Genomic DNA, 27,689 nt, shown 5'->3' with positions numbered 1-27,689 from the left:
TATGCACGTGCTTAATAGTGAGGGAATACTTAAGAAGTGCTCTGCTGCCCTGCCATCACAGGTCGGTCCTCTTTCCTTCCCCAAGAACAGCAGCCCTGCCCCACCAAGGGGAGGGTGTGAAGACACTCTGCCATCTGCCCCACGTACACTTTTATTGCTCTGCCAAATATAATGCAATTCATCCTTCATCTGCTAAGAAATAACCAATGTTTCACAATTTTTACTTCAGTAGTGTCCTCCAAGTAGGAGGGATTGAAATGTTAGCACTCATCTTTTTGTTTCTTTTTCCAGCTTCGAGAGGCTGGCTTTTCTCTTGACATGCAAGATTTCCAAATAATGCAAACATCAAAATCCTGTTCACAGAGCAGAGAAAGCATATCCAAACTCCCCCTGCCCCCCACCTTCCCGGCGACAGAGTCTCACCAAACAGCCGATAAAATCTCAAACATTTGCTGGCATCCATGGGTGTATGAAGACTGTTTCATCTATCCATTGATTTTAACAATGCTTTTGACTACCTTCACATACAAGGCACCTGTGCTGGGAGCTATTACTCTTGTTCAGCATCAAAAAAACCTACCTCTGCCTGGGACTCATTGGCCATGGCTATAGGCTCAGGTCATGGCAGGGCTGACCTGTGTGGGCCGGGGAGAAATGTTTTCCTCCTTGTAGAAGCACGGGCTAAGAAACAAGTCTAAATATACGATGGAAGTAGGAGGCAGGAGTGAGAGAGGGAGAAAGGCTTCTTGAGGACAGAACTTACTGGAGTAGCAAGCCTGGTATTTCAGAATAGGAAAAATGTCTGATGGCTGTTTCTCTCGTATTCTGAAAAGCAGGACTTATTTACAAAACAAACACACTGAGATTGTACCAAAAACATCGTGTGCTCATGTTACCGATTCCTCCACCTACACAAAGTGTTCTTGCAGGGTCTTTAATCGTGAGTAGCTGCTCAGGTTAGTGGAGTAGTGGTAGTAAATTCAGCTCCTGTTGGTATTTAGAGATTGCCTTCAATATTATGAGATAGCCATATCGGTATTAGATAATCAATGTTTTCCTCAATACCACAAAAGAGATTTCCTGAGCTTATAAAAACAAGGCTACCAATATGTAAGCACTGTTTCCTAAAGTCTTTGTCAAGCCTATATCGTTGCATTTGCAAATCGGCACAGGTCTGCACAGATACTTGAGTACTTTCTTGCGCAGGAAGCTCAGCATTTCAGCAGACCGCAGAGACAGACTAAGTATCACGCTTTCTGGAATAAAATCTGCTATTCTTCAAAGTAAAGATGCTATATTAAATGTAAGCAAATCAGATATGACCTGCAGAGGGTGCCATGGCAAGCTGTGTATGAAAAGAGAAAATAATGATCAGGTGAGTTCTTTAACACTGAGTGAAAACACACACTCCACCTGAAAGATATGATTAAATTCACAGAGGGGGTTGGGTTTGTTTGGTGGGGGGTTTTTTCCTCCTCCTTTAACTGCTTTGGTCTCTTTCTTTACTAAATCTAGATATACAAGATGGAAAGAAAAAAAAAAAAAGAGCACGTTATAAATAAAGAACCGAAGTTAGGAGAGCTGATAAAATATGAATACCGTTCCAAGGAGCTTAATGTGTCATAGCTGCATAATAGAAAAGGGAGTGGAGTGCATATGTGCCCCTGCTGCTTAACAGTAGGTTTGAAAGAGGCTGCAAAGGCAGCACAAGTGGAAAATTCCCTTGTTGGCTGCTTTCCAAGGCATCTATTCAGCTTATGAGAAATATGATGTTTTATTTGAGATCAAGTGTATGGATTGGGCTTTTTGTGGTTTTTCTACAGAGAAACAATTGGAGAACGGAGCGGGATGCTGGAATCCAGTGCCTTCTGCCTTTCCCCCTGCCCCCTCCCATACAGTCCTTTATTATCTTTAAATCTCTCATCAAATCTGTAAAATGCTTCCTTCGTACAACATAGCCAGTCATATATGTGACGGATAACCTAAAAGTGCATTTCTGTGATCATCTTTTCTAGTCTCAGAGGTGAACAGTAGCCTAGTAACCAGGGGCTGCTAAATACTGATACCTTGATTCAGCGCAGCCCTGGTAAGCCTGCCATCTTCCATCTCCAGGGGAATCACTGTATTAAATTTACATTAAAGATGGCTGCATGACTGACCCAAGGGTCATATTAGCATTTTTACTCCGGTAAGTTGGTCAGCGGAACATTTCTGTACCATGAAAATTATTCCGGTACTCTATTGTTAGGAATTAAACATTTATGAGAAATTTTGTAAGAGCATATTAGCAAGAATGAGCTGGTAAAAAGTACAATAAGGGCAGAGCAGTATCAATATGTAGATCTGAGAAAGAAAATCAAATTGGATTCTTTTCACCTCCAAATGAAAGTGGACACCAGGAAACCAGCAGGAACGTGAGTGAAAGGAATACTCTATTTACTGGAAGAGACACAACGAAGGTAATGGTGACAAATGTGCTTAATCCCCCCTGCTCTTCTGCACTCACTGGGGTCTATTCTCATGCAGACCCTTTCATCAGATTTAAAGTTTGCCGGTGTAAAGCAGATAAATATTATAGGCCAGAATCTCCATTTTTAGATGAGCACAACATGCAGAGCTACTTGGATTTTACACCCTTGAGATTCAAGGATCAGTCACAAAACAGACGAGGGACTAATTGACATTTATTCTGTACTTGAAAGGAAACCAACAACCGTATGTTAAAAAGGATCAGCTGGGAAAAGATAGTAGAAAATAGAAATAAAGAAAATGCTACCTCGCCACTGTATAAGTGCAGGAGGAATGAAAAGGAACCAGCATGACTTGGCATTCAGAATGGAATAACAATGGCTCTCCCAGCCCATTAATATCTATTTGTCTATACCCTAGATAATTCCATATGGATGAGAATGATCAAAGAAAAACACTTAACAATCTAGTAAGCACTAATAAGCACATTTCTTTGCAGTGAACAATAAATTTAAGACCAGTCCAGCAATGAAATCTATTCTATTTAAAGGAGATTTGGCTATTCTATGCCTTCCCCCCCCCCCCCCTTTTTTTTTTTTTTACCCATAAGACTGCCTTCTAGGATAAAAGCTTTTATTGGCAAGCTGACATCAACAGGCTAAGGTAATTTCAAGCACCTCTCTTCTCCATTTCTAGAAAAAAGGAGTGACTGGGTGGTTTCCAACCTGGGAATCTGGCTCTGTAGACACTAGCTCCTGGCTCGTACTTCTGCCTCAATCGCCCGTATGTAAAATGAGAAAGGAATAGCTCTTCGATACTTCAGAGTTTTAAGAAAATACCTCATACAAAGAATGTGAGATGATACAATGTTTGGAAAGGGGATCATCAGACTTTTGTCAGACAGTTCCTGGCTGGATCTGGAAGGAAAAGGATGACTTCTGACAACGGGAGAGGGGGAAGAAAGTAAATGCTGTAGACACAAAGCAAAGGAATTTAAGTACAGCTATTCCCATCAGATATACAGTGCCAGTTCCTGGAATATCTCCTGCATTATACAATCACTCAGCCAACTATCTATTGGTTAAATAATGTGCTAAAACACAAATGTGGAGGAATCATATGTGTCTATAAAAAAAAAAAGTTTAAAAAGAACTTTCTAATCTCTATTCAAGCCAAAAAGCTCGTTAAAACACATTCACTGATTTTAGCAGTAAAGTGCCAACTTCCAAACTAAAGTGATATATTTGAAATGAGTGACTGACTTGAACTAAAGCCCTGTGTTCCTGGAGGAGCACAAAGACTGCACTATGAGCCTGTACCTACCTCTTTAGTGAACTTTGAAAAAGCACTCTTCATATAAAAAAAAATTTCTTCAGCTTACCACATATTCCTTTTCTCCTAGACTTTGGGGGTTTGGGTTTTTTTGGTTGTTTTTGGTTGGTTGGTTTGGTTTCGTTCTTTGTCTTATTCTTTGCTGTTTTCTCTTGAAATGCTTGCCTCATGATATTCATACCTTGTTTTTCTAGGGGCGGTCATTTTATTCTCGTTTTCTCTGTTTAGAATCTTCAAGTCATCACTCCTATAAACATATGTTTGTATCCATTCAGACCCCTGACAGTCTAAAATCTGATTCAGACTGGAATATATGAAGACCCAAAGCCTTTCAAAAGTGTTTGACACAAACAGCTATTACAAATGCATACACAGTCTCTTTCTGGAATGACAAGACATTTCAGTTGGATCCAGGACAATAGCTCACCGATAGAAGAATTTGCAAGGTAAGACGCTGTCATGTTCACAGCACTGGAAAATTGCTATTGAGCCCTAGGAGTGCTCTCAAAACCAGTAGTCATGATACCGTGCCAGACTCAGGGGAATTAAGCCACCTCCACACCGTTTGCCTTCTGGAGGTGGCTGGGAACTGTCCCAAGCCCTGGCACAAAGCAGAAGACACTAAATAGCTGCTCTAACTCATACCTGAGCACCCACCACTCTGACAGCCTGTTACAGCAGCAGGGACTGGCAGGGCTCGGAGGCACTTTGGCTGCAGACCTTTTCTTCTCTGAACACTTCCCCCAGCAAGAATAGACAGCAGAATGAAAACCTTGATTCTTTGCCACCAGGAAATCCCTTTCCACTGAAGAACGCTCCTGGGGCTGCATCCACGGCTGTTGTGATTGCTTTGGGCAACTGCAGGAGATGGAAGGACGTGGCCAAAACATGCCAACACCAAGCGTATTCACAGCCTTCTACTTGGGGCAGTCGTTTTGCAACAAAGGAAGACTTAAAGCAACACTTCTAAAGCAGGCAAGAAAATAATTTTAAATATGTATGTACTACTTCAGTTTGCACATAATAATTGAAAAGTTTTCTAATTTTGCTGAACAAAAGTTTTAAAGTTCTTTTGAGAGAGTCAGATTTGAAAATAGGGAGGAATTTATTTTTGTACCTTCTTTACATGACGATTTCACAGGTATCTTAAATGCCATCCCTTTGCTTTTGGCTATTCACAAAGTGGTTAACTTAGCAACAATCTTAGAAAGACCAATTATCACTTCAGAAATTAAAGCTAGACTTTCAGCTGGGCTGCTTCCAAATGAACCACTATGACTTATTTGCGCAGTTTTCCCTTTTTCCATGAGAACTCAGGTTTTCACAGAGCCCACCTATTCAGTCAGGTTGCAAATAAAACTGTAACTGGAGAGCAAGTGCCTCCCCCTTTCACTCACATGCACACAGGATAGAAGCAGCAAATCTCCATCCTCTGTTTGAAGGGGTTTGAACCTGCACCTCCTACTGCCAAAATAAAGACTCAGACTATCAGGCTATGTAATATTTCTAGGGTGGTGCTTTCATAATCTTTATACTATAAACTATTCCACTTTCCTGAGGGGCAGAGTATGGAGAGAAAGAGTAGATAAACATGAGCAGGAATCACTGCATCCTGGTGATCTCAGCAGTCACCTAGGGAGAAGCTGACCCAGGAAGAGTTTGTTTCAATGAATGCGTAATGTTAAGTACATAGTGGAGCGGGGACGTGAACCCACTTCATACTTCTCCCAGAGAGACCCCCCCCCTAGTCATTAGGCTGCGGTTGTGGTTTTTTCCAGTCCAGCCCAATAAATTATTAATTACTTCAAGTAAAGTGAAAGCAGAGTGAAAACCTTCAAGCACGTGTCGCTCGGGCACCTGCCACTGCAGAGCAGCGGGCGGTTACAGCGCTCAGCAGCTGCAAAATGGCAGCAGATGCTCTAACTTTAGGCAAAACGAACAAAGGGTTTATCGCTTTTTACTTTTGCAGCAGTGTTTCATTAGGTGCTTCCCTCTACTCTTTCTCATACCAGAAGGAAATCAGACTGGAGATGGATGCTCTCCTGGAGTACACGGTTTGTTAACTTTGGTCCTGAGAGGATCGGGGTTTCAGCCATATTCCCCCCCTCCAGCACTTTCTGCTGGTTAGCCTGAGCTTTTAAAGCACTGGCTTTTTATGCACCCACCTCCCCTCCTGAGGAATTCCACAGAGGACCCTGGCACTCAGGTCTGCACTGTTGAGTACATCAGGCAACGAAGCACTTCAAAGTCAAAGCTGCAGTGTTGGTTGAGCCCTGCCACCCCCCCCTGCCCCCCAAGATGAACAAAGTGGATTTAAAGCAATAAAGGATGTGACCTCTCTATGCCTCTGTATGAAACAATATCAGTAATAACTCCCCCCCCTCCTTCTCATCAGATGTTTCAAAGATCACATTGGACAATCTGAAAGGCTTGCGACAAGCCATGGAAAATCATGCCGCCTTCCTGCTTTTGTTAGTCAAGCCATAAAAGCTCTCAGAAAAAGAAATCGTTTTTATTTTTGTGCAGGGTACAGGCAACAAATCTGCCTTTAATATCACTCTCCAGGATTTCAAGTAAGATCTTTTGATCTTTCAGCAGGTGCCTTGTATAATCTCATATTGCTAATGGTTTTAGGCAGCGACAAACAGCAAACTGTGCCTGACTCAGCAGTCTCTCACTTTCTATATGTATCACCCCAATGAAAAACACAACGTTTCCCTGCTGGCTGTTCCTTTAAAATTTGCATCGTGCCTTCAAATAAATAGGGAGAGAAGGGCAGTTATAAGGCTGGGGCAAGAAAACGACAACAAGATTCTTGACTTGGAAGCTGTCACATTGATGAGTCTCAAATACCTGCCTGCAAACAAAAAAAATTAAAACCTAACTCAGAGAAAACAGGTATGTATTGCTCACAGAAACGTAGGTCACAGTTCTGCAATTAGGTAGCTTATGTGAACTGGAAGAGTGTTGGTAGAAGGTTTCAGTAGGACTACTCACCTACTTGGAGAGGCTGCGTGCCTAATCACAATCGGATCACAACTTAACTGATCAGGGCAAAATATGTTCAAAATGCACTAAGATACCATCTAAAATTCATATGACACTAGCCTACACAAAATATGTGTTTGATGAATTGAGGCGCTGAGGTTTCACTCAGAAAAAATGAATCTTTACCTCGCAGCTAAATTGTCTGAGATCTCTAGTTCCCATCTGAATCTTCTAAGGCACTTAAAACAGATCACAACACAATATACCACGGGAATGCCCTTCTTAATCTCTCCAAAGCAACAAAGAAGTAAGCAGCTCCAAAGACTGGTGATGCCATAAGAAACTCAAAAAGGCTGTAGATGAGGAGTTCTGTTTTTCTATTTCCCTAGAGGAGAAAAATTTTAAGAACTGAATGCAAAGTCTGTGTTAAAGGAATTCTAGCAAGTATGAGAGAGCAATCCAAAAGCTAAATCCAAGATGAACCTTTTTTTACCACAGGCAGTAGAGTGGCAATTAGCTTTAGCACAATTTCACAGAAAAGTGAGAAGAAGGAAAAAAAAAAAAAGAAAAAACCACAGAAAAAAAAAGGTTCAGTAGAGTCTGAAACTTAACGCTAACCTTCCCCCCAGCCTTTAAAACAAAAGAGATGGTGAGAAGACGACCCACTCTTGCTTTCTGTTGGAGAAACCATTGATTCTTCAGAAAGTTTAGAATTATATTTGTTTCCCTACTTTAAACAAGACCCTCTTCTTTGCTGCTTTACTGATGTCTCCCCTAAATTCTTCTTTTTTGCTGTTCTGATTTTGAAAGCATCGCACACAGTCTCTGCATCTTACAGACCAGCTACGCCAAGAGATTCTACAGCTCAGTGGCAGCTCCAGTCATTCATCTCATGGTTCTGGTTTTCCTTTCACATACATCACTTTTACAGTGCCGTAATCCCACTGACTTCAGCGGAGGAGCTCCTGATTTACACTTACATTGTAGAGGAAGGTCATGTAGTTTCTACATAGCTCGTTAGGCTGAGGACAGACCAGAGCCTGCTGGACCACTGTGAAGTAGATGCCTTTCCCCTGACAAAGTCTTCGGAGAACTGCCAGTCATAGCGAGGGATGCGCTGCAGTGGGTTCAGCATCCAAGTGAGGATAAACATCCACAGCCTGTGGAAGCTTCACCTGTGCAAACATCCGATTTGTGGAAATCCATGCACCCCTACTTCTCCCTCTTACGAATCACACATCTCCTACGCTAGATATTACTTCTGTACCTTCCCCAGGGGTGAGCACATCTGCTTCTGCAGGGAATCCCACCCGTGGCACAAACGTTTCTCAACGTCAGTCATTTTGTCACAACAGGATCCCCAAAACTGGCAACACCATCAAAAAGATTTTAAACAACTGTCTGAACGCTGCAGCTGCTACGTATGATCTCAACGAAAAACTCAACAGTGAGGATTCTAATAGGATATATGCACAGCAAAATGACTACTTCTTATGATATATATGGGGTCCTGTCAGCCCAGAAAAAGTAGAAACCTGTTAAAAATAAAAAAATAATTTAAAAAAAATTCTTTCAACCAGCAAAAATGTGCTAAGTGACAACTAAGAAGCCTTTCAGCTGGAAGAAATGTGCTAAGTGAGGACTAAAATGGCAGTGCACATTTAGAGAAGGCTCCCCCCAAGACAGAGGAAAAGAATACACCAGGAAATTAGTGAAAAGAAACAGGGTAAATACTAGTAGAAATGTATATTATCAAAGCCATTTTCTTTTTGGATAAAACAGACAGGAAGAGAGTGCTAGTGAGCCCGAGACACCTGTTTGAGACCAAGGAAAAAGTGGAAACGTGGAGTCAGAGAGCGCCCAGGGTGAGCAGGACTAAGCTGCTCCCTTCCCAAAGTCATTTCACACATCTGCTCTCAAAGGCAGTTCTCTCACCGGGGCTTTGTGGCATCAGTCCTCAACTACAGCAGCTAAGACCAGTCACAATCGTATATGGCGGTTTGGAGAAAAGACTGCTTTCAGGCGCATTTTACATTTCCCGACTTTATGCCTCCATTTTGCAACAGCCTTTTCAGCTTTGTAGTCAGGAGCTTATCTCTTGTTTTAATCTTATCTGCTGTTTCAAGGAGACTCAAGTGAATCTGACAGTCTCAAGACACATGGCTTTTATGAAAATGACAAAATCCAAATAAATTGGTGGTGCTGACAAACCCTTTGGGCAATCTGCAGTGAAAGCTACATTTGGCAATCCCAGAGGTTAGGTTAGGCCTCCTGCTAGCTTGCAGAAGTCAGTTTGAGAGTGATACTGCAAGTTACCATATAAAACAGATGATGTTTTCTGTAACGGATTTTATTCAGTACCCTTTGGCAAAGCTCAGCCAATGGGAAAAACAACATTGCCCTTCCAACATTTATTTAGCTCCGAAACTTCTGACTCCTGCACCCTCCATCCCATTTTCCCCACTGGTCTTACAAGGAAGTTGGTTTCCTCTCTTCACTACTGCATTTTCCTAAATTGCATCTGAACACGATGCCTAAAATAACTCTTACAAGCTGCTACGTATATTGGATTTATGGCGTAAGGGTACGGCTATACTTATAGAGTTGTAGGCCTTTTTTCTGAGCGTTCATGGATAGTTTTGATGTCGTGAGATTTCCAGTCCTTCAGAGCTTCAGCGGAAGAGAAAGAGCTGCAGCAATGGCATGCCAAGGGGTATTTGGAATAGAAGAGCTGCAGGCTTCAAGAACAGCAGTAAAAATGGTATCATAGGTGGGATTCTGGAGCTCGAATGAGCAGTTGTACAACAACAGATTAAAATAAGATTTATAATGTGCAGTTACAAGTTTTATATCAAGACACCTGCAATACTTCAGTCTTACAATATATGAGTTCCTGTTCAACTACCTCTATGATAGTGTTACACCTTAACCTTGAGACACATCAAATCCTAATATTCAGAAACCATATCTAGGAAAGGAATACCTCCTGTGTTCCTTAACTATAGTTAAAAACCAGCACATTCCATGTTCGTCCATTTCCCAGTTCGAGCTGTCTTCAGTATTGTTATTTTTTAAGCAGCTACCAGCTTCAGCCTGTTTACCTCTGCCAGCCCATGATCCTCCAACTCTCTCTCAGCCATAAACCACAGATACTTCACACCCTCTGAATGCAAATGACTCATTTTCTAGTGGTTCTGATAGATACTAAAACATCCCCTTGATGTCTTGTCCCTTCCTTTTTGCTGAGATTTTATGGATTTTTTCTAAAAAAACCCACCAAACCACACCCAACCTTCAAGCTCCCTAGAAGAGACTCTTAAACTTAAAACTCTCATGGAAACTATAACCAGATAGATAGTTTAGAATAATATTTTACTACAACTATCTTATATATTGATTTTCCTTCTAGGTTAATTATCTTCACGAACAGAAACGCTAACAATTTCTGTTCATCAGATTTTACCTATTTTTCTATTTATGAGCATGCATAGTTCCTCCACTTCATTACTTACAGGACTCTTGAGAATGTTTCTTATATAAGTAGGTCATCTATTTGCTATGAACCATAAGCTCAGAGTATGTAATCACTAAGTACTCCGTGAAGCTGAGTGGTGTTATTTCTTTCCTGAATGAGCCACTCAGAAACACATGCATTTAAAATAGTGAAACTTACTTTAAAAAATAATAAAAAATAAAAAAATAAATAATAAAAAATAAGAAAGAACTACTATTTTGGTGAAAACCTTCAGAACTCACCAATTTGTCACATGTATGTGTGACAACCACGTGGCAAAAGATAACCATGAAAAGGTGGAAAATGCTATGTAGCTGAATTTTAATTTTCAGCTTAGAATGAATGTTATCACCATACTCTTCCTACTACTGCTGCAAAGTAATGTAACCACCTAAAGCTTCATTCGTGGTTTTCTGACACTACTTCTTAGGGAAAGCATCCATTGAAAATGTCAACAAAAATTACCTTAAGAGGAGGGGCTATACAACCCAAGATTAAAGTGAGTCGTCCCACAAACATCTCAAGTAGAAGCGGTCTGTACAAAGCATTTGCATACATCTTTTCGAGAGTGATTTTCACTGCTAATTAATGTAATCTGACAAAATTAGAGGCACAGACACTGCGTAAGAAGTTCTTACAAAGGAGTATGAAGAAAGTGCTGTGCCCCTTCCTCTCTTACATACAAAACAGCAGCAACGTGCTTGAGTCGCTTAGAAAACTAGTCAGGTTTTTGCTCACAGAGCCCATGTTACGTGATGACTTGAACAACATACTGCTTATTAAGAAAGCTGTTACGTTTCTAAAGCCCTGTGGCTTGTCTAATTGTGTAGATTCAAATTTTTTGAGAGATTAGCGATATAGCAACTCCTTGTTTGTGTCAGTCACAATGGTTTACGCCTGACGATTAGTTCCGATGAAGCGAATGGAACAATCAGCACGTGTCATTACAAGGCTTGAAAAATGCAAGCTCTGAAAGGATTAAGATTCCTTTTAAATGATCAGTGAGGGAAGTTCAACCACTTGCAGTGCAGACAACCCTCTGAAGTCCCGACCGCGTAATCGGGAGCAGATCCTCGGCTGGTGTAGATTGTCACAGGAAAGATGCTTTACACCAGCCAAGCGTCTGCTGCCAGCAGTTTTCTAAAACTGCCCACAGTTCTTCCACATGCATCATTGGGTTGCCTGTCAAGCAGGAATGGATGCACTCCTTATGTTCCCGCTTCCAATAGGAGCGGGCACGATCCAAGACCGGCTAGCTTCAGCGTACGGAGCCACACTTACTTACGCTCTCGGTACAAGATGAGAAGCAAGGTGGGTGCTCACGGGTGGGAGAGGACTGTCTGGGCTGAGGACTTCCACCACACTTTGCTTAGCAGAGCACTCTGCGGCCCTCCTGTTGCTCACTGTGGGGAGATGCCAGGATCCGCTCACCAGAGCCCAAAACCTGAATTCCCTGGGGTCCCTCCCATTCCCTGCTTAAAGTCCTCCTGTAAAATGTAAAAAGGAGACGTGCTAATTCTTTGATTGCTGGTGCCAAGAGGAACAGAATGCAGCAAATCCAGCAACAAATGCAGCAGCTTTTCTCTGACACCTCATCTACCATCACTGAAAGCAGGAAAAAATGACCCGCAGTCTCCAGAAAAAAATAATGCACTTTCAATTAGTGCTTATGTTCAAACTCAAGAGCACCTCCTGAAATGCTCTCTATAGATTTCCCCATTCCAGAGTAAACACAGTAAGACTACTCTAGCCAAATCTGTCTTTGATAAGAGAAGAAAGGCTACATTATTAATATTTGAAGGATAAACAAGGATGTTGGAGAAATTAGACATCAATTATACTTACTCTTGCTGTACCTTAGAGTAAGCATACCCATTTCTTTCACTTCTACTGAGAGGCAATCAATAAAACAAACAATACAGATTACTAGAAAAAGAATAGAGGAGAAAAACCCAGAGAACATCATTATGTCTCTGTATATATCCAGAGAGTGCCGGTATTTTGAATAATGCAGGCAGCCCTGGTCCCCCCTCCCCAAAAGGCTACAGCAGAACTGGAAAATTTTCAGAAAAGAGTGATACAAGAATGGTGTAGGCACAGGACAACTTCCACATAAGGGATGAATAAACGGGCTATGGTCTCAAACCCGAAACAGATGTCTACGGGGAGTTACGACGGTGGTCTATAACATCATTTGCGGCACACAAAACCAAATGGGAACCAGCAGTTCACCATCCCTCCCACCGCAGGGCATCAGCAAAGCTCGCAGGTAGCCGGAGTAGTCCAAACAAACAAAAGGAGGTGATCGATCACACAACAGGTACATAGGCTGCGGGGAGTCCTTATCCCACAGCGTTGCGGAAACTATAGTCTTACACATGTTTCCGGGGTAAAATCTATACAGGGCTATTAACACAATGATGTTGGAGACTAGGAGAGTATTGTGGGGAAGTGCCACGATACGCTTACTCAATTCACTAGATAACTGCTAGTAGCTTCTGTTTTACATAGGGCAGTAAACTATATGGACGTCTGCTTTGACTCATATTTTCAATTCCCTTATTTTGTGCTTTGACTGGGGATCACTCCCAAACATCCCAGGTCCAGGGAATTAATTGCAAAGGTCATACTCTTCTTCTGGATTGGATGGACTGTTTTGGTTTAATTGGATTCGTGTGGTGGTGGTTGCTTTTTGGGAGGGTAAAAAAAGCCCAAACAGACAAACCAACTACACCTTTGCTCAGCAGTTGAAATCATGCTAAATTATTTTGTAGGATGGAGTAGCGATTTTAGAGGTTTAATCTCTACATTAAACAATATCTATTAAAAAGTTACCTCCTTTCAGTATCCTTCTGAAACATTTGGAGGTAACTCCCTTGAATGTCTGTTCTCTGCATAAGAGAATGTAAATGTATACGTATGATAGTCCTTTTCAAGTAATTTCCATGTACAAGTTTTATGTCATTCTGTTATTCTCTGCAGGGTCACCGTTAAGCATCCTCAACAGGTAAAATCAGTGAGGTCTTTTAAACGTTAAGAATGACACAATACCTTTTCAAATGGACCAGTCCTCTTTCTGCCGAGGGAATAAGGAGTATCATGGCACAGCTGGTTTTCTTCTGGCACAAAGTGTGCTTGTGAACAGCACTGACTCTCTTCTTTGAGTTGCAACCGCTGATGCTAGTCAGCCAGCAGCACCACAGTAAACAGTCGTCCTACCAAATACCAGCAGAAAATCAAAATGTCTATACCTTCGTGAAAACTGCTGGAGCAGCTGAGGACTCTGGGCTAGATCCTCTGCTTATGTGATTTGCAGTTGTTTGATTTACTCACTGAAGTGCCTCTGACTCACACCAGCTGAGAAGCTGACCCTTTCTTGTGTTTCCCATTGCAGCTTATTCAAGCAACGATTCAAGGGCAAAAAATATGCAGGTGCTTTGGAAAAAAAAATATTTTAGTATAAACGCTACATTTTGATACCAGTTTGCTAGATTTTAAAATGTTCCAGCTGAAATTCCCATAATTAAAATTCCCATTATTATGATTTGCTGTCTCAAGAAAATAACGTTATTTTTGTATAAGCAATTAGTACTGTATGAACTGGAAATTTAGACAACTTTATGCTGAAAATATTTTTTCCCAGATGTGTCAAATTTACTACGAGTTTTAATTCCATAGTAGAAATTTTAGTTAATTAAAAAACTACTTGCAGAAACTATATCAAAAGATTGGAAAACAGTTGAGCAATCAAATTTTCTCAAGAAGAGAAAAATATCTTTGAAGAAAATGTGGTATCCACCTACCAATTTTAAAAAACCCCACGATTTAAAAAGGAGAAAGAAGAAGAAAAGTTAAAATAGCCTGATATTATGCATCAAGCAGTCTAGAAAGTCTGCTTGGTACTCTATTAAATACAAGAAGGATTTTGCTTTATCAGTAAGCGAAGGTACTTACTTTCACCCTTTCTGTCAAAATGATCACCTTTGAACTTAGATGGCTCTACGACATGCAGTATCAACACGTTATTCTCTTTGCCATAAATGACTCGGAGGACTGCTTTTCCACTAGAACTGCACCTTCCCTTGAGCTAACATCGGTCCTTTGCGAACTGAAACCTCCTGTGTGAACCAAAAGTTGTTTGGTACCATTTTCAGGTACAATTTTCACCAATTCTGAAATGAGCCCAGAAGAGAACGAGGCCATTTGCTGGACTCTACCGTGATAAATTTGGTGCAGAAGCAAAGGGAACTTTATACCAACTTTGTGGCTGGGATTTAACTAGGGACTAGTCAACCTGTGGCAAGGTGGAGGCATTCCCAAACCTGTCTCAGATTAAACCATCGCAGCCTGAAACTGGGAAACAGCAAAAGAAACCAGCTATGACATGCAGCAACTCCTTATTACAGAACCACACCGAGGCCTGGGATTGCCTCAAATGTTTACAGCAAGTAATTTTCGTATATGTAGCTGGTTTTTAATATATAGCTAGCTCCTCAGAAGCTTGTTCATACTCGCATCTGGCCAGGAACATTTGCTGAGTAAGGGCTACTCAGAATGAGCAGGATTTTTACAATCTCACTTTTAGACTCAAAACATGACGATGGTAAAGATTGGTTTCTGCTCTAAAGAACTTACATTGTACATATGTGCTGGGCAAAGGTAGCATTTATTTGAACATAAAAGGAACAGTGTTATATCAGTAGAAAAATAACAGATATTATGTATTTCTGTGCCAAAATCCTTTCACAGTGGAGAACTGGCTCATCAAGAAACCAGTTATTTAAGCAAAGCTGCTCTTGGTCTATTCTTATGTGTTTGAAGAGAAATCTAGAGAATTCTTCTAGCTTGTGTCAGTTACTGGAAATATTGCATTGGACCAGCCACTATCTCTTCTGCCTACACTTCAAACACCTACCCTTAGTGACGTGTGGAGAGGGAGCGAGAGATGGTGGAACCAGTCCACCTCTTTGATGCCAACTAGACATCTGTAGCTCTGTTCTTCTGAGTGCTTTCCACAGCCTGAGCAGGATGGAGTGCCCAGGACGGAGGGGAAAAAAAGCTATCCTAATATGTGAACGTATTCTAAATGTTTTTAACACTTCTGCAGTTACTTGTGTTCATTTTCTCCTTGTTTAAAAAACACAGAATGAAAATCTACCATTCCTGCAGATGGTGGAAATACATAGAAAACAAAAAGGAAAGGTTCATATATTGATAACGCTCCTCCCTTTGGCATTGAGTATAAAGATGCTTTGCACTTTGTGGCTCCAGAGCCAGTAATAAGAGGGCTGGGTCCCTGGAAATGCTCTAATCTGAGAGCACGATTGCATTAGCTTGCAACAACAAAGATTGCTATCGCTGTTAACAAAGCAATACATATTCATATATGTATGAATATATATAATACAATCTCTCTCTTTAAAACTCAATATTTCATGAAAAAACTACTTCAGATTTACAATAAAGCAAAATGATAGAAGGAAGACTGCAGAAAAGAGGAGTAGGAAAAAAATCACTCATCCCTGTCCAAAGCAGCCATATGTTCACAAGAGTGGAAGACTCTGCATCTCACGCTGTAATCATAAGGGAAGGAAGATCTTTGAGAAAGAAATTAACTTAATCTTAATTTAAAAAAAACCCCACTTTCAATACCTTTGTGTATTGATAACAAGGTATTCAACGCTGAACTGAAGCCCACAGCGAGTGTCTCGATGGGACAGATTACTTGGTGTGATTCAGCTCTCAGAAGTTTTGGTTTACCAATAGATAAAACCATGTTTAGATCCCAGTTGAGCCAACTGGCTGTAGCCACAAAGGTGATCGTATTCTCCCAGTAATAATACCTCACCAAGGCTGCAAGTCCAACCTCTTTCACTGTTGTTGTTCTCTCTGATTTAAATTCAAGCCTCAAATGTTGACGAGAGTTTCACATTAAGTGTAGTGAAATTTCAGTTTACATTTTTCTCCAACCACAATAAACGTAGACTGACTGAACAATATTAATATGAGTTGAAAAAGAATCAATTTTAAAAGTTACTAAAAATCACTGAAGCATTCACAAATGCTTGAGCAAAATATTTTCACACATGTATGAATGGCTGAAGATTTAATGAACTCTATCAAAGACAAAATAAAAGGAAAAAAATACAAAACTTCAGTTTTTAAATAGAAGTTAAAATGAAACACCCGAATTTTCTTAGAGCATTCAAAAATCAAAGATATCTTATTTAAAAAAAAAAAAGTTGCTCTTTACTAAGGGAAAAGAAACATATTCCGCGTTGAGGTCAGATTAAACAGGTTGATCAAATGCGAAAGCCTTTTGGGGTTTTTTTTTCAGAGCTGGAAAACTACATCAATTTTTTTTTTTCCTAAGCACATTACCCACCAGATCCTACATTCACCTTCTTTTCTAGTTCAGCTAGTAATGGAAAATACCAAGTCTTTTTCTAGGGCTTCTTGCACAGTAAATGTTTAAATCAGTTTTAAAAAGTGTCTATTTCTCAGCATACTTTTATTTGTATTTGCATAGTTTTTAATGTTTGAAAAATCAGTGTTTCGTGAAGTGTTATGTAAGTATTGTATTTTCAGCACAGTACCAAGTTTGCCATCTAATATTTTGGCACAGCTAATCTTGATTAAGTAATTCAATTAATTAGCTTGATGAATCAGGTGGACCTACAATTTCTGTCTGTAATCAGCGAGTTAACCTGTGAGACAGACAAAATAATTTGAGAGTTCTTAAGTCTGAACTGAAGTCACGTCTCTAATGGCTACTAAACAAGACTGTATTAAGTAGAGGTGTTAAACTCATTAATAACAAAACATCCTAGAGGAAGTGAGGCTGCATAATCTTCTTTTAGTTCTCAGCACCTTGCAATGCTAAATATGAGATATACTGCAGTGTAGTTTAAAAGGTACAGACTCGCAGTTAGCAGTAATCCAGGCTGGCAGAGTGCATCAGAACCCAACTGCCTGGGAAGAGGCTGCTTGGGATCTTCCAGGGATTAAGTCAATAGCAGTGATGTTACCTGCACTCCCCCTTTCTTATATGATATATGGGAAGGAGAAGGTAGATATGAGAAGGACTGGTTATACCATATTCCCCAAAGATGACATTTTGTTTCCTTCCTAAATTGGAAAGGAAGGAAATGTGATACCAATGAACTGCAAAACAGATGAGTAACTCAAATAAAGCAAGATTAACTGGAAAAAATTAAAAGAAAAAGCATTTAGCAAGCAACACATTTTACTGACTAGCCATCTTTCCTAGACTTGCTTAGCGCTTCATGTGAACATCTGCCTATCCCAGGCTAATGCCTTCCTAACACTGGATCAGGTCAGACCACGTGGTTGGGACTGGGGAAGAAGTGGGTTCCCTACCAATCTCTGAATCTCTCTTCTAAGCTCTCTTCTGATGCTCTCATTTGTGTTGAGGATCAAGTTACTCCACACACAGAGAAACATATATATTTATATCTTCTGCTGATACTAGTGGCGGCATAACTGTCACAGTGATGGTCAAATGAGGGTAACACTAGGACTCTTGTAATGAAAAGTAATAAGCTATTAGAGCAACTAACATGTTCTAAGAAGAACAAAGATCTTGTGACAAATAAGGATAGGATCCCCTTTGCATATGCCCACATCAGCATTTTCTTTCAGGAGTCTGCTTTTGAAGTGAATTGCCCAATTGTCTGCACGTAGCATCTGCTTGTTTTACATCATGGAGTAATCTTGATGCATGCAAACCGTGTTTCTTGCAAACGAAACCAAACCAGAGAGTTGTACGAGGACCACACCTAATAAGCTCCCACCATGAACGGGAAAGCAAAGCTCCGAAGCAATAAGCAGGTTGCACCTTCATCACATCTTCCAGCATGGAGCAGCTGCACCTGCACCAGCAGAAGGCTCTCCAAACACCAAACATTGAAGTGACCATGTGTGTTGGTTTTGAGGGGAGAGCCTACAGGGGTGGCTCCTGTGAGAAGGTGCTAGAAGCTTCCCTGGCTCCAAGTTGGACTGACCTCTGGCCAAGGCCGAGCCCATCAGCGACGATGGTAGCACCTCTGGGAGAACAGATTTAAGAAGAGGAACCTGCAGCGGAGAGGGGAGTGGGATGAGAGAAACCCCTGTGCAGATACCAAGGTCAGTGAGGAAGGAGGGGGAGGAGGGGATGCCCCTGCAGCCCGTGGGGAGACAGCAGGCTGTCCCCCCCCAGCCCATGGAGGGGAGCAGGGGAGCAGAGGCCCGCCTGCAGCCCAGGGAGGAGCAGGGGGATGCCCCCAAGATGGCCGTGACTCCATGGGAAAGCCCACGCTGGAGCAGGCTGTGCCTGAAGGACTGCAGCCCGTGGAAAGGACCCACGCTGGAGCAGTTTGTGAAGAACTGCAGCCCGTGGGAAGGACCCACGTTGGAGAAGTTCGTGAAGGACTGTCTCCCGTGGGAGGGACCCCATGGTGGAGCAGGGGACGAGTGAGGAGTCCTCCCCCGGAGGAGGAAGGAGCAGCAGAGACAATGTGTGAGGAACCGACCCCAACCGCCATTCCACGTCCCCCTGCGCTGCTGGGGGGAGGAGGGAGAGAAAACTGGGAATGGAGTTGAGCCGGGAAGGAGGGAGTGGTGGAGGGAACACGTTTTAGGATTTGCTTTTACTTCTTATTATCCTGCTCAGATTTGATTAGTAGTAAATTAAATAGATTTTGGTTTTTCCCCAAGTTGAGTCTGGTTTTTTGCCTGTGACCATAACTGGCAAGTGATCCCTCCCTGTCCTTGTCTCGACCCACGAGCTTTTAATTGTATTTTCTCCTCCCAGTCCCATGGAGAGGAGGGGGAGGGAAGGAGTGAGCAAGCAGCTGCATGATGCTTTGCTGCCAGCTGGGCTTAAAGCACACCACCATGAAGTGCCTCTCCTGTTCTACCAAGTTACAATGCTATGCAACATCCCAGCGACAGAGTTCTGCTCATGTGAGAGGGATGAAGGCTTTTCTGATGGGAGCATAACCATGCTGCAGCGGCAGGACTACTGTAACCTGATGTCAGCTGCCACATACCAAAGGTTGGCAATCAGCATTCAATGAAATTTAACAAGATCAGGAACAACCACCAGACCTCAGGGGTGGCGTAGCAGATGCATCCTGACCACGTAAATTCAGGTTGGAACACGTTTCTGAGTCTAGGCATCTGATTGAATACCTACAATGCTGCCCTAGGGACTGTCGTGCACAAATGCCTGCAGGAGAGCCTGGAGGCTATGAGCTGCAGGAGAAGTTTTCTGCATAGCAGCTGGCAGCAGCCTCAGAAACTACCTGGCCATTCACAACCCTATACAAGTTCCTAGCTCCATCCTGGAGACTGAGCAAGCCATGCCTGCAGCCCTCCATGCTAAGTGCAACTCTCACAGCCCATCATCTCCCTTCTGCACCTGGCGAAGTGGAAAGCAAACAAAATCCAAAGCAAGAGCTTGGATAGCTTTTCTGTGGTTCCTTTTTTTTTCTTGACTCCTTATCAGCCATTAAAAGAAGCATTAATGGGATAATACTATGTGAAAATTGGCTCCCTTTCACTGTCTGTAAAAAAGAAATTAAACAATTTCTGAAGAGTACTAGAAAAATCAAACCCTAATATCTGAGCTAGCTGGACACCATTATGACAAGTATCAAGGACTGCCCACAAACATACTTAGCTAGAGAAAGTATTCACTCCTTTTCAGCCATCAGATAACGATAATAATTGTGGAGGTACAAAAATAAACTTGAGACATTTTTCATCTGTCAGGAGATCGTAATTCACAGGCTTTGGGCACACAACTTAATAAACAAATGGTAGCAGGACAAATATTGTCAGTTCTGTCACTTCTTCTGGGGGGTGGGGAATCATTCAGTGTGGGGAAAGAAAAATAAAGCTGTCAGAGATTGGTCTGTGCAGCGGGGAAATCTGCTGCACAGGTTTGTTAACAGCCCTTATAGTCCTGTTCCCTAGACTAATCACAGAGCAATATTAACAGCAACTTGAGAGGCAGCACTCATCGCTGTCATTCACCCAGACGCAAAATCCTCTGCCAAGATAAGGTTGGAGAACTATATAACCAAAATAAAGGATGATTATGATAACATCCACAATACATAAACAGAGAGAATTCTCTCCCCTTTCTTTCTTGGTATGAAGCAGGCAAGTCCTCATCTCATATAAACTGACATGGTGCCTACCCTAGAGGCAAATTGATATACCGTTAGCAGAGCAGCAAGTCACATAAACCATTTTCCAACCAAAATACCTAACCAGCAAATAGCCTGTGAGGTTCAAATTTTCATTCTTGCCCTAGCAATATCTTTTGCACACAACTAAACGGTGACTTGAACAGAAAAACAGCTTATTCTGTCACCCTCATTTCAAAACATGCCCTGTCTTAGTCCAGGTGAAGAGATTTCTGTACATGGAAGACCTGATTGTAAGTCTAGAAATTGTTCTTTATAAGCATTTTTCTCCCCCAAGAGAGGAAGGAAGAGAGATTATATCATCTCTCTGGCATTCCAAACCCCAGAATGGCTTGATTGGCATAGTTTCAGTTTCCTGACTGCATAGGCAACATGCAAGAATAAGCTTTTAAGTTGCAAATACCCCTAGGAAGCTTTTAAAGCATAACAACTCATACATCTATCCAGAGAACAGAAAGGCTAACAAATAAGATTTCAGCTTCATGGTTGCATCACTGTTAGCAAACCACAGGGGAAAAAGATTGCCCTCATTAGGAGGACAGCCCATAGAAGATCTGCCAGATGAAGTTCTGCCTTAGTCTTCAGAAACATTAGGAGACTCAGCTGGTCAGTACCATATGCAAACCCAAGTAAGTCACCTGTTGAATCATGGTCCACTGCTACAGAACATAAGTAAATGAACAAACCCCTCTTTTAGAAGACCTAAAAAATCTTACAGCTTAGCTGTAAAGAGAACCAATTTTGCAAACACTATCTTGTGAACACTTAAGGTGCTGAATTGAAAAACAACATGTAATTAATGACTTGCCTTACAACACTATTGCCACACTGAATCAGAGATTGAAAAAAACACAGCATGCGCAAAGATAAGAATGCAAAAGCTGAAGTCACCCACAAAATTGACTGAAACCACCGCTGTGAGAACATAGCTGGGACAGGAACAAAAATACGTAAGAGGTCATTTCGCACCTGCCACAGTGTTCAGATCCATAAGCCAGACGGGGGCTTCCTTGCACAGCCAGATGCAAACTCAGAGAAGCTGGCCAGACATGACAGAAACCTGCGGTGCTGCCTCGCTAGTACTCAGCAGACCTGGATTCGAGGCTTTACAAAGCCATCAGCTGGAACCATCTGTGACTGTCCTACTACTTCCAATTTCTGTAGAAAGCAAGCTCTAGAGATACTGGAAGGGAAGGTCACTCATACAGTCTCAGCTATTAGAGCTGCATTAGCACTGAAAATGATTGTCTATCCTCTAATGTTGCTTCCTTAGTTGTGAAGACTCTATGTTCATACCAAATGCTAAACTTCACATTTCTTGGGTTCATCTACCTCTCCCAGCTAACATAAGCGTCAACAGTTAAAACTACCTGAAAGCAACTATACTATTTAGGAGCTTAAACCCATTGACTTTTTTGTGTGCCAAATACACTGCGGAATATGACAGCTAAACTCTCAAAACAGAAGTTTCTTTGACATTTCCAATCGTATCTAAAGTATGATAATATTTCAGTAAACCTCAAATGATTTTTTTTTTAAATGTGAAATTCCAGAGATGTCATTGAAGTTTCACAAAGATGAATTCCAGCTGCTATACAGAGCAGAAAAAAAATAAAGTCATAACATAAAGGCCAGCAAAGTCTGAAGGTATCCTGCCAATGAACTAGCTGAATAAGAATGAAAAAAAAAAAACTTTGCCAGAAACCTTAGGCTAGCCTCATTATTAGGCAGCTTCATTTTGATCTGTAGAACAAAACGCTACTCCAGTGCATAGAAAAAAAATGATGTAGTGCTTTTCTGCAATTTACAAGTTTATAAAAGAGCTACATTCTGGGATTTGGATGACTCCAACAGCACAGCATTGATTTGCTTATAGTATGAGGAGAGTATGCCTCAGGTAAACCTTTCTTGTCTATCGTACAAAGGCTTGCATATAGATCTTTTGCAGACTCATTCTCAATAGATAAGAACACACAAATACTTTTGGAACTGGAGGTGAGTCAAAAGAAATTTCATTCCCACAGCAATCCACACAATTTGTTAGAAGAGACAGATGTTACTTCAAAAATTTTATTCTACTGGGTTTGGCAGACATGAGCTTGAACTAATAACCAGTTAGCACCAGAGGAAAAGAACACAAAAAATAATAAAAAAAAAAGATGCTTCTTGACTGTAATTTTGTTGCCTTCTCAAAACTTGAGAAAAAGCTTGTGAGATATTATTTATTATTTCACAGTGCCAACAGCAGGCACTGAAACATCACAAGACGGAAAAAGAAACAACTTCCATTTGTCTTAATAGCAAAGATTTTTATTATAACAAAATGAAGGAACCTGCATTCAGTGTAATCAATTCTGAAATTGGAAGCTAAAGGGAAGCATCACAGAGGAAAGAAGGTGCTTGAGGATAAGGCATTAAGGACCTGACACCTCAGTTAATTAAAACCTTGCCTGAGTAACGAGTGCAGTATCAAGACCTCATTAGTCCCCGTTTCATTCAGGTAGGCAATCACCATGACAGGGCCATCAGAATCGCTTTCCTTTTTGGCACTTTAAAGCTTAAGGCCAGGGATCTAAGAGGCCAAGAAAAGATTTGTGTTTCACTGAATCGTGTCTCTCTACAGAAGGACGCGGGCAGCCGTGCTACGTGGAAGTCCCCGCTGCTACCACCTCGTGCTGCCCGTAAGGACGCACGTCTCCAGCCGTGCTGCTCGCTGCCCTGCCGCTCCGCGACTCGGGTCAGAGACCAACAAGATACGAACGATGAAAACAGGACCAGAGGCGCTTAAGCCAAATAGCTCGTTCTGCCTTTTTTGTTTGTTCGTTTTCTCAGCATATTTACAATAAGCGAGTTTAAGAACTGAAGAATTACCATTTTAATAATAGCATATATTGTCACTAGCCAAAGAGTTTAACTTAGACCTCTTGGTACGCCTTAAGCCTAACACTGCACGTCATCAGTTAAATTCAGTCTACTTCAAGATTTATACCTATTCTTCAGGATTAGAGCCATTTGTTTCCCTGCTTGAACAGGAAAGCTCCATCCCTGCACCAGCCTTTCTACCACACAGCCATTCTAAGGAAACTGGTTAACCTGTCAGTAGATGGATCCTTTAATTATAAATATTTGCATGGGGTGGCTTCAACAGGACTAGCACGGGAAGTCCTGTTTGCATGTCATCTTCTGCTCTTTTCTTCGAGATCCCTTGAAGCAGCAGATACCAGCCCGTAATAACTGATGTTGCTAATCTAATTGCAGGGGATACACGTTAAATTAAAATGAAGGTTTATCAGGAGTACACCTACGAAAAAAGACATATAGAAAGAATTTCCGCCAATTTCTGCATCTGAGGGACCGCTGTGGTTTTGCAAACAAATCTGCCTCTGGATGAACTTGTCTTCCAAGACTGCAGTCCAGGTTATTCCCTCTTTTTCTTCATACGCTGTCAGCTGGTTAAGGTGGAAAATAGTCTTTTTTTCTAAAGCATTAATGTTTTGATGGTATGAGACATTCGGGGGGCTTGGGGTTGATTCAATTCCATTTTTCTGATTATATTTGAAGTGATAATTGATAAAATCTCACTTCTTTTTCCAGGTGTCAGGGAGGTGGAGTGTCAGGGAGTGGCAAGAACACTATATAGAAAAAAAGCTACACAGAAAACCCACAAAGCAGCAGCAGTCCAAGGTGCTTTATTCTACAGAATAAAGAATGTGAAACTGTACCAACTAGAGAATAGTTCAACACTCTTCTGTTGATTCAGTAGCATATATATGCACTTCATTTTGCTATTTATAAATAGCTTTCATAATTACAGACCTTGCCGTACCTATCAAAGGTCACACAATAACTAAAAGAATACTAAGTTCATAAACTTTGACATTGCCCCCTTTTTTATATTTAACTTGCCTACATTAGCTGTTTTATGGCCTGAAATATCTAAGAAGAGCCAGAAAGAATACACAAAAAAAAAGGATAAAAAGAACATAAAAACCAGAAAACAGTGATGAGCAACATTCCTAACGTGTAGCTCAATTTCCATCCACAGACCTGTCTAAGATGTTGAGCTGAAGGGTACTCAGATTTAAAAGGTTGAGTGGCAGGTTGATAGCACATAGTGGTATTAGGAAGAAAAATGCTGCATAATTTCATTGCACCAAACCTCAAAAAGACTAAACCAAAAAATCTTGTGATTTCATTGGGTGGTACTAAAATATTGCAAATTAATTGCTTTGGCACTTTGTTAATCCAAAATATCATCTATTAATATTCTTTTTCTCAAACTATAAAAATAGGAAGACTAATACCCCAGAAACACATTTCACTCCTTAGCAATCATGAACAAGAAAGAAAATGTCATCCACACTGGATCTGAGCTGGAACCAGCTCGTGCTGTACCGGGAGTCCTCAAACCCACCAAATGAAAATCCTTGCTTTCAAAGGAGTAACATGCCAAAACTGGAACAAAGAAAGTCCAATTTGTACTATTCGAGACTATGCCCTTTGTAAGGCAATAATGAGATAACAAGAAACTATGGGAAGTGAGCCCAGCGCACTGAATTTGGCAGAAGTTAAGCCAATGAGAAAAACCTTTGTTATATTACATGTACTTACATTAATGTTCCTCAAGCTGGAAAGTGCACGTGGATCTTGTGGAGGATTTGCAGCTGCAGTTACATCAAGGATTCTTTTATAATTCATTGATGTTCATTGGAATTCAACCCAAACATTCCCATATTTTCCCACTAATTGTAGAGAAGACTACTCAGCCTTTTCTTAGTTAACGCCTCCAAAAGTTAACAGTTTAAAAAATAGTTTTCCGTAGTTTTTCAACTACATAGAATAAGGACACATCAAAAGACAACTTTGAGCATGAAATTCTAAGCCTAGTTTTTCCATAGTAGATAATAATTTCAATTATTTGGGCTGCTATATTTCAATATAGGACAGTACATGATAGCCATAATATTAATTGGCATCTTTGTTTTAGAACGAGCAGTTAATCAGGTAACTGCTTTTGAAAATTCACTAGTTTATTAATGTATTTACATCATAACATTTTGTTGTTAAACTACTTCTGCTTAAACTTAGACACAACGATAGCTCTTATACAAACACATAAATATAAATGTAACTGAAAGAATAATTAAACTTCACTGCTAATTAAATAAACACTAATTTTTTCCCACTGACCTGGTTCTTTCAGGAGTTTGAGTTTCAGTTTGACTGATGTACAAAATATACTGATTATAGCCAAATGCTTAACTAGTATTTAAATTTGTCACTGTACTTGCTCCAGTAGGCAGGCCACAGGGAGAATAGACCCAGTTAACTCAGTTTCTGGGTATCAGTAAATCATAAAGATTACTTAATAAAGAGTTCTGCAGAGTAATATAGGGAACCAATGACCCTTAAAAGAAATATTGTCTGTAATGATTGAAAATTGGCCAAAAAATAGCTTCAGTATGGACTTTCTCTATCAAAAATGACTAACTGAACAATCTTGAAGGAAATTCTTTTTAACACTATAAAAAGAAACCACGTAAATGGCAAAACAAGCCTTTCTGACAATTTCAGAATTGCTTTGTTTAAAAGTCTGGTCTTTTAAACAGTTATAATAAAACCTGAAACATTTCAACTGACTAAAAATTATAAAAGCTATTGTATGTTGGCTTTTTAATCAATGTTAGAGTTAAAAATGTGAAATATCAAATTTCCAAACAGTGAAAAATCCACTGCTGACTGGTTCTACTTGGAGTTGCACCTTTAGATCCAGGGCAACGTTTGACCCAACATTCCCTGTTTCACAAGGTTCAAAAATGGCAAAATCTGGTCTGGTTCCTTGCTAAAGGAGGTGTGACCGAGAAGAGAAAAGTGAAGAGCTGAGCAGGACTCGGGCACTACGGACTGCGCATCCGTGGCTGTTGTTGAAACACTGCTTACGGTGGAAAAATGGACTTGGACTGGGTTTCAAATCCCACACTCTTCTCAGAATGTGTTTGGGTCAATGTTTCATACCTGATGGGAAAGGTAAAGCTCCCTGCATCCTCCTACATAGCTCATGCACAGAAGCTTCCTAAGACGTGCAGATTTGCCTTTTCCTGGCATCACAGAAGATGCTACAAAGACAACACCTTAAACACTTTTTCTTCCTCATAATTAATCACCATTCCTCCATCCAGTTGGGTAGTAAATACCAAACATGGAAAGACAGCAATAATATCTGCAGGTAGGTCCATCCAACAAAGAGGTCGGGTACTTCGGTGAAAAAGTGCGATTACTATGGGAGGAACTACCCATCTGAGAGAGGAAAGAGACACTTCTGGTTAAAATGCTTTTCCTTTTGCTTCTTCTCAAGAACAGATATGAAGTGCCAACTAGCAGACCGACGTGGAAAAATACAAGTCTCGATAGAAACAGCCTAAGGAGTCTGTATGAATCACACCCTGCCCATTGCTTCTGCGACATCTAACTGGAGACCATGGAGGAAAGCAGCACAACCTTATAAAACTGAGTCACCTAGAGTGAAACTCTAATGGAAAATTAACACCTGCAGGTGACTCAGCCATGGAGAGATGAGGAAGGAGTCAGAGACTAGCTCCCCAACCTGTGCAGCTTGCCCCAGGATGGCCATCACCACCAGGGACCAGGACAACACAGCTGTGGTGCTGGTGCAAGCAGCACACGTTTTGGGGGGGCGGGGGGGAGAAGAAAAAAAGAAAAAAAAAATGTTTCTGATTAGAATGGTGTAATATTGCAGTCACTTTGAGGCAGTGGAAGTGACTGTGCAGGGAAGAGAAAAACAAGCAGGGTAAATTAGACTTTAAATCTACTGTGGCTAACAATATAGGGAAAGAAAGAAAGGCTGGGAGAATGCAAATATGGGAAAGTGCTTTAGTATTTTGAATACCACCCCAAGACAACTACTGGCAAGTGCTGCATTGTGCTTTGCTTTAAATTAGAAAACACTGCATTTTAATTAGAATAAGTAGGTATATATTAATTGCCATCACCAAAGCAGATGCTACAGACAGAATACCACACAAACAGGTGGGGAACAACTGAGTGATACAAGAGCCCAAACGCTCCAAAATTAAGGAAGCCCAATTAAGCTGCCTCTTGAGGTTTTCTGGCTTAGATGCCTAGAGATGATCTGACTGAAGCTCTTCTCAAAT

This window comes from Harpia harpyja, chromosome 13 (genome assembly GCF_026419915.1).
Source record: "Harpia harpyja isolate bHarHar1 chromosome 13, bHarHar1 primary haplotype, whole genome shotgun sequence".
Taxonomy (NCBI): domain Eukaryota; kingdom Metazoa; phylum Chordata; class Aves; order Accipitriformes; family Accipitridae; genus Harpia; species Harpia harpyja.
Note: the sequence above shows the minus strand (reverse complement) of the source record.